The 15354-nt window shown below is 39.7% G+C and overlaps 1 long non-coding RNA gene across 1 annotated transcript; it reads right to left on the bottom strand.

Annotated features, from left to right (window-relative positions):
- Positions 1–2609: 2609 nt before the first annotated feature.
- Positions 2610–14092, bottom strand: LOC117478354. The gene is made up of 4 exons (XR_004555413.1): positions 13801–14092; positions 11873–11930; positions 9169–9405; positions 2610–2947 (listed from the first exon to the last, which is right to left on the bottom strand). It is a non-coding gene; the product is annotated as an uncharacterized LOC117478354 (long non-coding RNA).
- Positions 14093–15354: the final 1262 nt, after the last annotated feature.

Below are 15354 nucleotides of genomic sequence, written 5' to 3'. Positions count from 1 at the left end.
CTGGATCCACTGTCCTGCGCCTCCTGAAGAGCAGCTGTGCCGCGCCGTGCGAGACTCAACATCCAGATGTGACTCTGATTTCACTCTGCAAGGGTACAGCGCGTGTAAACATTGATCAGTGATCGAGTCAGTGTTCATGTGAGCGTGTTGTTCTGCTCCCTGCTTTCCAGCTTCCACCTCTGGATGTTTCTAACGTGGGTTTGCTAACCTGTACAGTTAAATTACATTAAATGTAGTTGGCTACAACCTCGTCCTGATCCTGAGGAAATAAAACCAGCCGGCTCAAATTCAAACGTGTTTCGAAATAGTTTACTCCAAATGGTTCATGAAGGCAGATCCTCATAGTTGGCTCTCATTGTGTAAATATACCAAGTAGGGCCGTCCTAATATCAGATTTTCTCTAAACGATTATTATCTCAATGACTTTAGAAAACTAACATAATAATAATAAAGCTCACATTCAAATGTATATTTATCTAAGACTTAATACCTCGAGTAAGTCTTGTTGAGTTGAAACCGCGTTGGCCATTTATGTATTAATAACTGATTTTTTTAACCTACAATTGGAGGGCTTGAATACTTTTCAGACTGCCTTCATAAGCCAAGTGCTTTCATTAAAATTAAGCTAGAAGGTAATTTATTTATCTTTATTTTAGATTTACAGACAACTTTCTTTATTCATTAAGATCCCCTGATTTTTAGCTCAATCTTTGTTTGTTGTGCATACTGGCATCATTAGTCCAAATGATCCATTTTACAATGGTTGGAATGTAACCTACATCCTTCCCACACATATCTCCACTTACAGGTTGATTAAGAGTTATTCAAATGTGTGATTGATTGGGACTGAAGTCCAAAGTTTCTAAATTGTTGAACTCAGTGAGGGTCTTTACATGATTTAGGGACTTAAAGGGAACAGAAAGGCTCAGACACCATAGTAGCTGATTCGTTAGCGATGTCAAATGACTTCAAATGGATTTACAGGTTTTAGCAGGCAAAATGCGCAACACTTAGTTTTGTTGTTTTTTGTAACACCAGTATTTGGATGATGTAGTGTAGGAGAAACAAAATGTGCGTTCTGACAGATAACACATAGACATCAGAAATCAACACTTAGACAAACTGTTTCATGTAAACATTAATACTTTTATTGATTTCAATTAACTGCCGTAGAAACAATTGCATAGTTAAAACATTGAGCACATTAACAGCAGCTCAAGTGCAAATCATGCTTATAAGACTCCTAAAACAGCAGTTCATAGTGCATTGTAATATAATCAATTAGTCCCACTGACTAGTATTCAAACTGCATCAAATCTATTGCACATATTCATGTTCCACATCAGATCAACACAAATTCCTATGCATTGAATTATTCATATCACATTGTCAAAGGAGCTGATTTGACAAATGAAATGTGGAATAAATCCAGATTTCAGTTTCTAGAGGCTGACTGTGCAATTAACAGCTGATTAAATCATCTCATTAAACACACTGTTTATAATTAACCTACGGCAAACACGCTTCAATAACATCGTAGTACACACATTGCAACTGTGCTCATATAGTGCATATTGGTAAAATACCACAACTCTCCCACACAACCCTAACCCGTACATTTAGCTGTTGATGTGCAAACTCAACAATAAAATTCATGCGCAATCATTCATACAAATAGTGCAAACTTAACAAACCCCCCCCCCCTCATTTCTTTTGCATAGATATCAAAAAATAGGTTTGATTGCATTAAATGCTTTCTGCAGCAATACTAAGATTAAATGCTTACACTACAAATAGAATCACAATGTATTGAATATATTGTACACAAAATAAAAAAGATCAAATGAAATGTGATGTATTTGACAGATGGCTTTGGCCAAAGTCGATTTAACCGCCAAAATATTTAGCATGTTAGGGATATAGAGATGTACATGACAAAATCTATAGTTATGAGATAATGAATTAAAAGGTCAAAACTATCTAAATGATTGAGATACAATTCTTTGTGGATGGATCTTGACCATAAAACATTTTTGACAACCCTTCATCAAAAAAATTATTTCAAATGTTGCAGGTGATCCAGTCACAGATTGTCAACAATTTGATTGCAAACAACCAACATTTTACATGAGACAAAAACACTACTAAGTGCTATAATAAGTATAAACAAAGACAGTTCAAAAGAAAAGAAAAAAATCTATATTAAACCTAAGATAATATGCTCATTTAAAGGAGAATAATACTAAATGCTATTGAATACTAATAATACTCAGGATTAATACAGAACATTCAAAATACCACTGCAGATATTTTTAAAATATTAAAATAATTTTTTTTGTTTAAACCTCGAATGGCTGAATTTGTGTGTGTGCATGTGATAGAGTGATCTAAGCCCTGACCTACATGAAAATCTAGTGCAGATGTTTCCTGAACAGCTGTGCAGAGCAGTCCACAAAAACATTGTGTACACACACACACACACACACACACACACACACACACACACACACACACACACACACACACACACACACACACACACACACACACACACACACACACACACACACACACACACACACACACACACACACACACACACACACACACCACACACACACACACACACGGAGATCGCTTTGCCGTCCTTTACTCTCAGTTTCACCGTCATAATAGCCGAAGGTCAGTTTGTCCACTCGTATCAAAATCTTCTTTCACCAGTCAGATTAAGATGTTGTGCTGTTGAAGTCACTTTTGTATCCATTACCAGTTTAAGAGCTTGTTAGAGACCGCTCCTGCTTTCACAGAATCAGTGTGTGTCCTCCATTATATTAGCTGTTAATGATGTATTCCTGTGTGTAGTGAACGTCGCTGGACTCATAGTCACAGTCCAAAGGAGCGGAGAGGCAAGGATTCGATGATTCCCAAATCCAGACTGATGAGAAACCTTAAGAGGAGACAGAATTTACGTTTAAAAACAATTATTAAATAAGGGGATAGATACATAACAGCAACATTCATCTACAATCTTCTACACTTTCATCTAGAAAGATCAAAGGATGTACAGTTACTGCAATATTTGGAGCAATAGAGAGTATGGTTGGCCATTTTGTGCTGTTTTTGATTCAAATAGGTTGCTCGAATCCCTACAAATCTAAAAAGAAAGTCTGCATGTATTGCACAGAATAGGAGCAGAGACCATTATAAAAGAGATAGCTCCCAAGAGATTATCTTGGTAAATAAGGATCAAAAGTACAGCATCGACACATGCAATTAATGATCTGACACGCGTGTCCTCCATGACACACACTTAGAAACCGTCGGCTTTTGTAAAGAACAGAAAAAACATTTTCCACCTTTTTTTGTTTATGCTTTAAAGCTCTTAAAACGTTAGACTACAACTAGTAAGGTGGGTCTATAATTGAATATGATAATGTATTGTCTTTCAATGAAATCTTATTGATATTCATTTAAATAAGGTGTACAAATGTTACTGTCCAAGTAGATCAAAACAAGCACAACTCATATCTCAGAAAATCTTGTGTGAAATATTTGGGAAAATGTTTTGTTTTTTACATTGTACTCTCCACCACCACTGTACAGCTGGTGGCAACACTCACATCACCATCTCCTCCAACCTTCTCCCATACCCCAGAATGCAAAAATACATACAGTTTAGGACCGGGATCTCACTGCATCTCTCAATTTTCAACTTCTTAACTGAATAAAAAAAGTACTTTCCTCTTTTATTTATAGGCATAATGTGGTTATTTAAATTAAACCATAGTTACAATAGTACAATAAAACATGCTATCTCTTCATAAAATATTTTGGTCATATTGCCAGCCCACCCTGGAGGATTGCATCAGGGTTTTGTGCAATGGCACAAATATTTGTCGGACTCTGAGCTAATCCCTGCGTAATTTATTTAAAAGCTCGCTGCTACTGTATATCGCCTTCCGAGTGGCCTTTACTGTAAGCTCCCTTTCACTGCCCATAGATGGCACACTAATAACAGAGGGAACAAACACACACAACCATCCCAGATGAGATCAAATATGTCCCCCCCCAAACCCCAAAACACTAAACTCCAGAACCACCATGTCTGTATTTGCCAGTCTAGACACAAGCTGCTCTTCCAATCACCAACATGCCACCTCCTCTCCTCTAATCTCCTCTTCTCCTTCCTCCTCTCCTTCTCCTCTCCTCCCTTCTCTTTCTCCCTCTTCTCTCCCCCCTTCTCCTCACCCCCACTTTCATTGTCTGATCCACCAAAGTGTTTTTTCCCACGCTTTATTTTTCCCCGTCCTGTTTGCAGCCAGGCAGCCGGGGGAGTAGGAGGGGGACATAAGGGTGGAGGGCAAAGGGAGTTGGGGGGGGAGGTTGGTAAGAACTGATGGGGTCGCCATAGCAACCCCACATTGGCATGCCCCTGATTGGACTATGTGGTGGCTAATTATTCAGCGCATATGCTTAAAAAAAACAATAAAGTAGGACGTATTGAAATGCAGAGCCGAGCATCGCATGGTGTGTGATTAACATATGAGCCCAGCGCTGCTTTTGATGAAAGACGCCTCAGTTTCATCGCTCCATGTACAACTTAAACGCAGTGCTTAATTTTATGTGCATGTTAAATACATTAGGACATGTCTTCTGAACATTTCAACTGTAATTCTTCTTTTTTTCATACATTTTAGTTTGACGAAATGTTAAACTTTTTGTCACAAACTTAGTTTTAATCTAAAAAAATCTACTTTAATCTATGAGAAAATTATGAATGAAGATCAAGCCAAATTTAACATTGAGGCTGCAACAAATGCAAGAGCAGCATGCTAATAGCAGGACTGGATGACGGACACGTTTTGTGCGTGTGTGTGTGTGCCTGTGTGTGTCAGAGGCAGTATGGTCTGCTGTGTGAAAGAAACCGGAGGGGTAGGGGATTGTGTATGTGTGTGTGAGGAGTGGGGGGGTAATGTTAACAATGGCCGGCATTGTTTACCAATCTCCCTCGTCCATTAATCAGGACGATCCGGCTCTAATTGGCGTTTTGGTTAAGCTGGTCTCCAGACCCCCGTCCCCTCCACTGGCCTAAATAATGGCGTTACGCCACAAGTGCCGCCACACATTGGGGAGGACAATGTGCCGCTTGTCTGAGGGCCCAGGATAGGATCCCCACCCTCTCCTCTTCCCCTCCTTTCTTAGTGCCCCCTGCACCCCCCCAAGATAAACCTCACACAGGAGCACAAAGAAGGCCTCTCACTATTGAGATCTCACTGTCGCAGCCTCCCTCTCCTTGTCTGTCTGCCCCCCCGCCCCTCCCTCCAGTCTTCCTCAGTCATTCACTAACTAACTCCCTCAACTCATCGTCGGACCCTCGTTTATGGCTGTCAGGGTGAGAGTTGCAGGTCGAAAAACCACATCGAAGGAGGCTATCGTACTACCCTATTTAAAAGGTTGGCTAAGTTGCCAGTGAGAGATTGTGTTCCTACATGATAAAGGATCCTATGCAACTCTAAAAGTTTAGACTTGTAAAACAATTTTCACAACCAACTGGCTTCAACATCAAAAATGCTTTATCATAGAGCATAAAAAGGGCCAGAAAATGTGTCTGTATGTTGGAGACTAAAGGTTTTCACTCAACAGCAACAAACTTGATGTTTTTTAGATGATTTCAATGTTGTGTCCAACAAAATCTTAACGTTAGGACGTTCCTCCAGTCCAGAAATGAGTGACGGTTGCTGATCACTCGTGGCAAGAAATATTCTTCTACAAGCCAATAGGGAGTGTATTGCACATCTGAGAAAACTACAGTAAGTGTGATAAAAACCAGAGATTTGTGAAGACCACCATGTTGCTAATTACAGCTCCTTGAGAATGTCAGGGATGTAGGTGTTTTTTTTTCTCCCACTTCATCAAACAAAGCTGTGTGCACTCGCCTGCAGCGTAAATATCGTTTGAATGCTCCACACACAAAGAAAAAATGCTAGTGGAGCAAAATTCTAACTCTTTGTAATCAAAAGAACAATCTAATTAAAGTCCCAGATGCCGAACACTCGGAAGACTTTTTCGAGCGTCTTGGAAATCCACAAAATGGTCGATCGTCAGCGTCTGCAGCGTGACGACGGGCACCGAGAAAGCGACGCACGAATCGCAGCTGCCCTCGAAAATGCCAGCTTGCCGACACTCAAAAGCCACCGGCTCCACGGTTTCCTCCTATCTCATCCCTTTTTGCACGTCTCTTGGGGCGATCTCTACAATTAACACACTGGCAGTAATTAACACTGTCTTGAGGCAACCAATGGCGCGGAAAGGATCGGGGCCAACATGGAGTGGGGGAAGGTGCAGTGTACGCTATCCACGTTCCCCCTGCTACAGCTGCCATTTTGTGCCAGTCTTAACACCTAAGATGGTGGCAGGACTGTGACTTGCCGTGTGGGAGAGGAGGACAAACTGGCAAGGGAGGGGTCGGAGAAGAGGAGGATTATGGGATTGAGGAGTGACTCTTGTATTTTCATTCTTCTCCGTATGTTGCTGAACGGTTACCAAGACAGAATGGAGAGAGGCGGAGAGACAGAAAGAGGCATGTTTGTCAGATTGGTGCCCTACATGCACCACACATAGAGGAGGAATTCTCCCACACATGGACACCCCAAGACACACACACACACACATGTCAGAGAGGAAGAACAAAGTGTGTACAGTGTGGGCGCGAAACAAACAAAACCCTGTGATGGTCTGTTTGTGTAAAAACGTGTAATTTACATGTGCTTAATATACGCCGCACACATGTGCCCATGCATGACACTCACACACACACACACACACACACACACACACACACACACACACCACACACACACACACACACACACACACACACACACACACACACACACACACACACACACACACACACACACACACACACACACACACACACACACACACACACACACACAAACAACCAACACAGCCGTTCTCATGGTATGGTCTGCCCCTGAGCATGCAAATGACATTCATTATGCAAATGCATACAAATCAGAACCAACCATCTGAGAATCCAAGCTGGGAAAAAAACGAAAAGAATAAAATTAAATGAATGAGGGGCGAAAGCAAAAGAAAGGAGAGGCATGTTGGGAAAGTACAGTGTCAAAAAGTGCATGTGGCTAATTGTCAATGAAGGAAAATAGCTTTCAACCTATTTTTCCTGCCAACAATAAAATAGGGTTTGAAGGCATAAAAGGCTTAATTAATCTTGCATATAACAAATTAAACTGCAGGCATTAGGGATGAATGAATGGGAAGCATAATTTAGAAGTTTTAATATCGATTCAGTATATGTAAATGTCTTACGGTCTTATCTTTACTGATGTGTTGGTCTTTTAAAGATGAATACATTTGTGATTTTAGTAAAGGCAATTGAATGTTGATGGAGCTTGAGCGTTTTACAGTTTTTTACTTTTAGATAGTATTTATTCTGACAGTCACTCGAGATGGGTTGACACACACACCATCTTTCCTCACTGCCTCGTTGTGCCCACCGATGACACACTGCTGACTTGTTTGAGACAAAGCCTGTTATGTTCTTTTAGCAAGAAAGGCAGAAAATCAACTGCAGAAGAGCATCAACTGGAGAGGAGATGCTCCAAATGATGGCAAAGTGCCGCTAATTGCCTCTCGAGGTGCTCCTGTCTTTGTTTCACCTCTCTCACCACCACTGCCTCTGTAGGACATGCTCTCTAAAACCGCAGGAGAGTTGCATGCACATAATCATCCCTTTGTGAATCATGCAATCCCTCAAACTAGGAGGGGATGGCTGTGTATTTTTGTCTCCACCATGTGTAGTTAACGCCTCATCTAACGACTACAACAACAAACAGATTCCCCTTAAAAAAAAAGAAAAAAGATTCAAGCAAGAAAACTGAGCTAAGACCAAAATGTAGCCAATTATCTGGCTTCAATTAAAAAGGCAAAATGAAGGCTAATTAGAATCCGATTGCGGCCAAATTCGTACGCAAATGAAGTGCAATTAGACAAAGAGATTCTGTGTGCGGTGTGTGTGTGTGTGTTTGTTGTATGAACAGTGTGTACACTTTTTTTGTGCGTGTGAAATGGAGAGAGAAAGGCTGAAGAAAAGGAAAGGCCTATAGGATATCATCTTTTTTACATTTATCTCAACATTTTATCCAAGCACTTTACAACTTTAAACTCAATAGTTCAGCTTCTTCTGAAATTGGCTGTAGCTCCTTAAAGCTAATCTCTTTACTAATTTGTACTTGCATTGATTAGACATTTTTCAGAAACAAAACCGTAAACCAAAATAGGATTTGATTTGATGTGTGATTAGAAAGGCCTCTAATCTAAAAGTAAATGTAAAAAAGAAAAAACATACAGCTAGGTAAAGGCCATGCATCTCTGGGCCGCAGTGCATCAAGAATAGACCTTTCCTTGTGTAAAGTACTTTAGTTAGAGAAAGTAATTACACAATTGACCTCTCTACTGTTAGATCGGTAGGACAAGAAGGTGGTAGAAATAATATTTGTCTATCACACTGTTGCTTATCTAATTTGGCCTCCTTCAGCAATGCTTGGTTTTGGCCCCTAACTGACAGCCCTGCAGTCTATCAGCAAAGACCTTCGCCCCCTTAGTATCACTCACTGCAGAGACTCGGAAGAGGGTTTAAATCACAGTAATTAATTTCCTTAACATGGTTCTTTGTTCATTTGATGTATTTCCTCCTGAAGTGAGATGTTTGGACAGTAGAGGAAATTATTTATTCAATAGGGTGTTTTTTTATGGAGAGAAGTTGAGGTTAAATAAAAGTTACACCGAAGACTTTAGTGTTTCAGGAGATACAAGTACATTTTGAAGTTAAAATCATCAGATGTATTAGTCATTTTTTGCTACTGTATATATTTTTAGTGGGAGAAGGTGTACATATTAATTTTAGGATATATTGCTTTGTTTGCAATCGTTGTGATTTTGAGTGGATATTTGAGCAAAGCACTATTCACACACAGCACATCTATGCCCTATCACTGCAGCATTACATGTTATAATGAATAACATGTTCTGTAGTAACATACTAAATATAGTTGTTTTTGTGTTGCAAATGATGATAGACCCGCCCCCCCCTTTTATCAGATCTGATGTAACACAGCATCATACCTTCGCATCATCGCTTAGCGTCCATCGTCCGAGCCCCTTCCTGGTTCTTTTTATGTTTTTTTTTTATTTAGTCTTCTGCCTCCGTGCAGGCGTGTAATGGGATTCTTGTTACTTTCGGTTATCTAGCTTTATGAAAAATGTGCATCACTCATACAGCTAGATAACCAAAGATAACAGACAACCCCTCCGGTCTGCAACACAGCTCTCTGTCCGCAGCACACACAGTCTCCGACACACCTGTAAGGACAAACAATGACACGGAAAAATGCTTTTAAATTCACTCAAATAAAGCTGCTTTACTCTGTTTTGCACATGTTTTCCAGAGGTTGAAGTAATGACAATAATGGTCATAAATCTGGAGTGTTAATGCAGATGATTTATTGCATGGTGTTAAAAATGCCTCAGTGAAATGAGATGAAAAACAAGCATGACTAAAGATTCACAAGGGATACTGCTGGGAAAACACATTTTCCAAGCTATTAAGTGTCTTTTGACTGAAATGTGAATGGGTTCTTATAGGAACTCAAAACAAAGCATTATAGCCGACGATCCAGTGAACTAAAGAAAACAACGATAAAAATCTTTATGAGGGGCATCAGAAGCTCGGGATGAAATAGCACTGAAGGGAATAATTTACACAAATAGATCTGTAAGAAATATTACAATATAGCAGAATATAAGGAGGAAATCCCTCGAAACACATTTTAGTCAAGGTAAATACTTGGTTAATATATAATGATATATAAAGGTAGTCTATTCAGTCAGCTTAATGTCGAATCTGGAAGTATGTTAACTGTACATGCAGATAAACATGTACTCAGAAGTTTATCTGATCATTATTCAAATAGTACTGGCATAAATAGTTTAAAACCTCAAGATTTGTCTGCACGTTTCAAACACTTTTAAATATGCAGTACAAAAGAACATTTGAGTGCCATTGTCTCATACAAAGACTCTTATTTCACCTCACAGCAAAAAACTGATTAGATTTTAAAATAACCTATATTATATAGTAAATGTATCAAATGTTTTCAAATACTGTGGAAACATTTAATATCACTATTTTGATTTACATTATGAAAATGTTTATGCTTTCATTTTTGTTTTACATTACGTTCTAGTAGATACTTGTTCGATTTTAATTATTTTGAGTATATTCATGTCAAAATGTTTTATGCTTGCACATCATTTCCTTATCACATAATTATCTGCAAATACTAAAATAAGAGACCCAAACAAATACAACCACTTTATAAAACGTACATACTGTAAATCCCTTTTTTATTTTTGACTTTTTTAAACAGTCTTTTGAATACAAAATGGCCTTTGGCGTGAGAGGGGAATGACGTCAATCCCATGGCTTTCAATTAATGCAGCGAGGTGTGATGCCTAATTAACACACACACACACACACACACACACACACACACACACACACACACACACACACACACACACACACACACACACACACACGCCATTATGAGGCTGTTCTTTCTCACAGCATCGTGAAAATAGGCCACTGCCTTCATCCACAAATTAGAAAAAAAAAACACACAGAACTCTCATTGTAGAAATGCGCTAAAATGCAGATTAAGATATTGTTGCCTACACATAATTCCATATTTTAAGTCTACATTTTCTTCAAATATTCTTTCTGGAAGGGCACAGATAGGGATGAATTATAGGATGCACACAATGCTTTGGATTGTTGCCAAAAGACATCCATTAGTGGGAGCACTTTGCTGTTCTGCGTCTGCAGGTTGTGACACACACGCGGTTAAACACGAGCTCTCTGGTCCAGCGTCCACGTCAACAGCTAAAGGTTTACCTCCTATGCAAAGAGCGAATTTCCCTTTTATAAATTTGAAATACCACATAGTGTTTAACCTCCATACCATGTATTATCCTTCCTAGTGTGTGTATGTGAATATAATTTGGATTAAAGTAAAATTAATTTCCTTAATGGCTACACACATTTCTCCCAATCAAGTCCATCTGTGTTTTTAAAATGCTAAAATTCGACTTATTTTTGTTAGTAATTTCTGTGACAAGGATTTATGTTGGTACAACACTATTTGTTTTTTATGTGTGTTATTCAGAGCTTTGTCAGCTGCATACTTTAACTGCATTTTAAGCATACGTGAATGTAACATAATATTAAATACGATTGATAGCCTAACTCTAAATTAAAACTGTTGTAGAAACTTTAACTTTCTTTAAACGTACATCTGATGCATTCCTGGATTCAGGCAACGAAACCAACATTGCCCAAAAATTGAAACCCCTTACTTTAATTTCGGCTACATAAATAATGATTACTAAAGGAATAAAAACACCTTATGGTCTGTGTAGGGGGGATTTATAGCACGTTAGGTTAAAGGTAACTTCACAGTAACACAGTGAACATGTTGTACTTTAACAGATTGTCAGGAGCATGAAAGGCTGCTGTAAACGATGCTAAATCTGAGCGGAACCCTCCGTCCACGAAAAGGATCCCGAAAGGATTTTAAAATGATTTCCTGTAGTAATCAATTAGTTCCACACAGCGTGCTGCTGCTGCGTGCTCGCTCGGGTTTTTCCTCTATATGTGTGTAGCGCAAGACAAACATGTTGTAGCCTACTATGGATTTTAATTATATATGCAGATTGAATAGCAATAGTAAAACCATGGCGAATAAAAAGTGAGAAGATTCATATTCACCTGAGAGGCGGTTGGGAGCAGTTTCGTCTTCATTTCTGGCGCTTTTGTTTGTAAGTTTCTGAGGGAGAAAAAGAAAGAATGACGAAATAAATCACCTGGAATATCCAAGAAATGCACGCTGAATAACACACGAGCATTTCCTCTCCTCTCTCCCTCTATTCCTGGAAAACACCTTGGTGGGAAATGTGCCTACTGGGTCACAGAAAGCACCAAACTAATCCACTTTGTGTTGCTCAGCAGGGGGGCCCTGCACCTGCAGCTCCACTGACTGCAGAGAGAGGCTCCATGCTGCTGCAGACTCTCAGCGTCACATTTCAACATGTTAAAGACGTGTGTCGATCCACTGCCACCTGTCACTTGAGACTTAAAAGTGGACTTGGTGGTGAGGTCATTAACTATGGTCGTCTTTTAAAAAAAAACCTGAATTCACCTGTTCCGTCTAACTGCAGAGTCATGATGTCATGATAAAGCTCCGATTCACGTCTTCATTTTGGGAAGCACCTGATTTATTCTGCCTTTGCGTAATCCGGCCTGGCCCCTGCAGGAGTGAGTTATGCTGTTTGTTTGTGACAGTGATGAAGCAAAAAAAGTCCCTTTTCAATTGGAAATATTGTTTCCTTTTCATACAAATAAGATAAACAATACTGCATTTGATAATAAAGTGCAAAAATATAGTAAATTAACTTCTTCACTACTTTGTCAGCTACAGTTTTGCGCAGTAATTATGAATACGCCTCCACTAAAATTACGCTGTATTCAAAAGCCCTACTATAGAAAAGTAAAAACTATAGAAATAAAACAGAAACACGCATGAGATGGAGTCTTTCTACCCACTCACACAGATTAAGCAGGCCTTATGTAAGAACCCTCCAATGCTGGCACGTACTGTATAATCCTGCAGGAAGCCGCTGCGTTCATGTAGCCTATAATCACCTTTCTCTTTTTTCCATTTTTTTTGTACATGCTTTCCCCCTTGCTTGGCCTGTTCAACGCGTAATGTGTTGACAGCAAACGGGCCAAAACACAACACAACGCTGCTGGGAAAGGTTGCACCGCCCGAGGCCCCCCTCACACCGCCACAGGCCGACCCGAGCCACATTATGGTTACTCTTCTACAATGAGTTGACGTAGTATTAAAACAAAAATAAATACAAATAAAAGTCTGCAGTTTTGGATCTAAATATGTGGCAATAGTGCAATATCCACTTGTGTTATTGTTTTAACAACACAATATATGGCTGATCTGGTGTCAGCATCACTCAAAAGATTCAAATTCAACATTTCTTAATTCATGTAAAAGACACTAAAGCATAATTTGAAGTTAGGTTAATAAAGTAGAACAAAACTGTCCTTGTTGTGGCATTTTCTTAAAGGACTGTTTAAATGGGCAGGCTTAGAGAGAGGGCAATATGCACATTCCTTTGTACAATATTAACATTTACACAATTAAAGATGACTAAAAACTAATCAAAAGGGATCGTGTGAGACAGAATATCACATGTGACTCAAGTCAGAGAAAAGGCCACTAAACTCAGTGCTAAAATTGGTTGGATTCACAGTGATGCTCAGATTTCAGCAGACTCCCTTGGACATAGTATCTCGTGCCAAACTAAAGTGTCTGCAGCCACAAGTGAAACTACACGTCTGTGCTGCTGCCATCACGAGATGTTCAGCCTTTGTTATTTCAGATGCTTCTGTTTACACAGACCTCAAACTGGTCTGAGAACAGCACATGGTTCTCCGAAAGAAAATGTAGATTGAGTGTAAACCATCTGGCCGGCCTGCAGATCCTTTCTTATTTCACAACAGGGTGAAAAACACAGTGTGTTGCAGCGTAAACGCGCCTGAGCTCGCAATATAAATCCCCCACTGCAGGTTTTGAACTCATATTCAACAAAATCACTCAAAATACAAAACAGGGTTCTTACTGTGTCCTCCTTATTTGCAGCATGGTGGGTTGCACTTGGTTTGGATGAGCTCCTGGTAGCCAGCGGTCCCTCCGGACGTGCAGCATGCTGGGAGCCAAATGAGCGCGTTCATGAGCGGCGTATTGAGCTTTGTGGCGACTGCGCATCGTGACGTCCCGCTGGCCCCGTCCATTTGTTTAAATCTAACGGGTTCCCTTTTTTTCTTTCCCCGTATATCGTCACACGGCTGTCCTCCACATCCACAGCCCGCGACATCCCCCCTCCATCGCAGGGAGTTGGGGCAGTCCGCCTGGATGGCTACATCTCCACCACTGTTGTCTCCAAATGGTTTAACATCTCATTTGTCCCCAATCATATACGCTGTCCAAGTCCCACCCCCTTGTGAATCAGTGAGGTAACACTGTTCCCACCCTCTGAGATTTTTGATATTATGCAAGACGATGTATTTATAATAAGAAGCTGGCAGCGTCTCTCACGCCCCCCAACAGGCGCATGCAGAAGTGCATGGTGGCACCATAATTCATTCATCCACCAAACATCATTCCAATACCTATTTGTTGTTAGTCAATGTGTGTGCTTCATCTGCATCATATAATACATAATACAGACTTTATAGCGATTTGTTTGCATGCCAATGTTTATCATATCACCATATTTTCAATTTGGAATGCAGCCATTGTGTGTTCATTGGGCTTTACCTCAGCCTCACTAACATATTGGTACCACTTTAGGCTATGATTGATAATGAATCATTACATTTCTACTGTCTCACATTTCTTTAAATAATATTTTTAGACTTCACTTTTACAGTAAAACGTGATTTTCCGATTGTTCAATGTTAAAAATGTAGCATTTAGCTTCTCCCCCAGAGTATATATCTCAGAGATGTGGCTGTCTGAAAGAGAAACGTGTAGACAGCCTTGAGAGGCGCTCCGGCTTGGCTAATTATCATGATAATCACACCAGGAATCTTTTGAATTACTGAAAGAAGAATCCTCTCGAACGGTATTGTATAAGGGCCCAGGCTTGTCTGTGTGCATAGCCCTAGACAGTGCTCTTCATTTGCATTTAATAAAGTTAACTCAGTCATGTTGATCTGTCTAGACCAATGTGTGGAAATGCCTTCACATAGGGACCCCCTCCTCACACACACACACACACTGCAAAATTACTTGTTTATCCATTCACCCTTAGAAAAATAGTCTAATGTTATAGGGTTCCATAATACTTCAAAATAACTTTGAGGGTGTGTAAGTTGTGTGGCTTTATTAATACATATATTGATCAGTTATTAACCATTGGGACGCCATGTGAAAATGCTGTTGCACTGATTGTTCTGTGAAAGCATGGATCAAAATCCATTTAATAACAAATCCTTATTAATCATCTAAGTTATAACAAGATTACATGATTAGGGATTCTTTTTCACAACTGGGCAACCCATATTATTATTAAAGCCATAAATTAGCTTACACATCATTGACCTCTATCAATAGTTATTTATAACGTGGATCTTAGAACAGCAAACTCCCTTGAAATGTTTAAAAGTAAACT

The sequence above is a fragment of the Trematomus bernacchii genome, unplaced genomic scaffold (genome assembly GCF_902827165.1).
Source record: "Trematomus bernacchii unplaced genomic scaffold, fTreBer1.1, whole genome shotgun sequence".
Lineage (NCBI taxonomy): Eukaryota > Metazoa > Chordata > Actinopteri > Perciformes > Nototheniidae > Trematomus > Trematomus bernacchii.
Note: the sequence above shows the minus strand (reverse complement) of the source record. Positions and strands in the feature narration are given on the sequence as shown.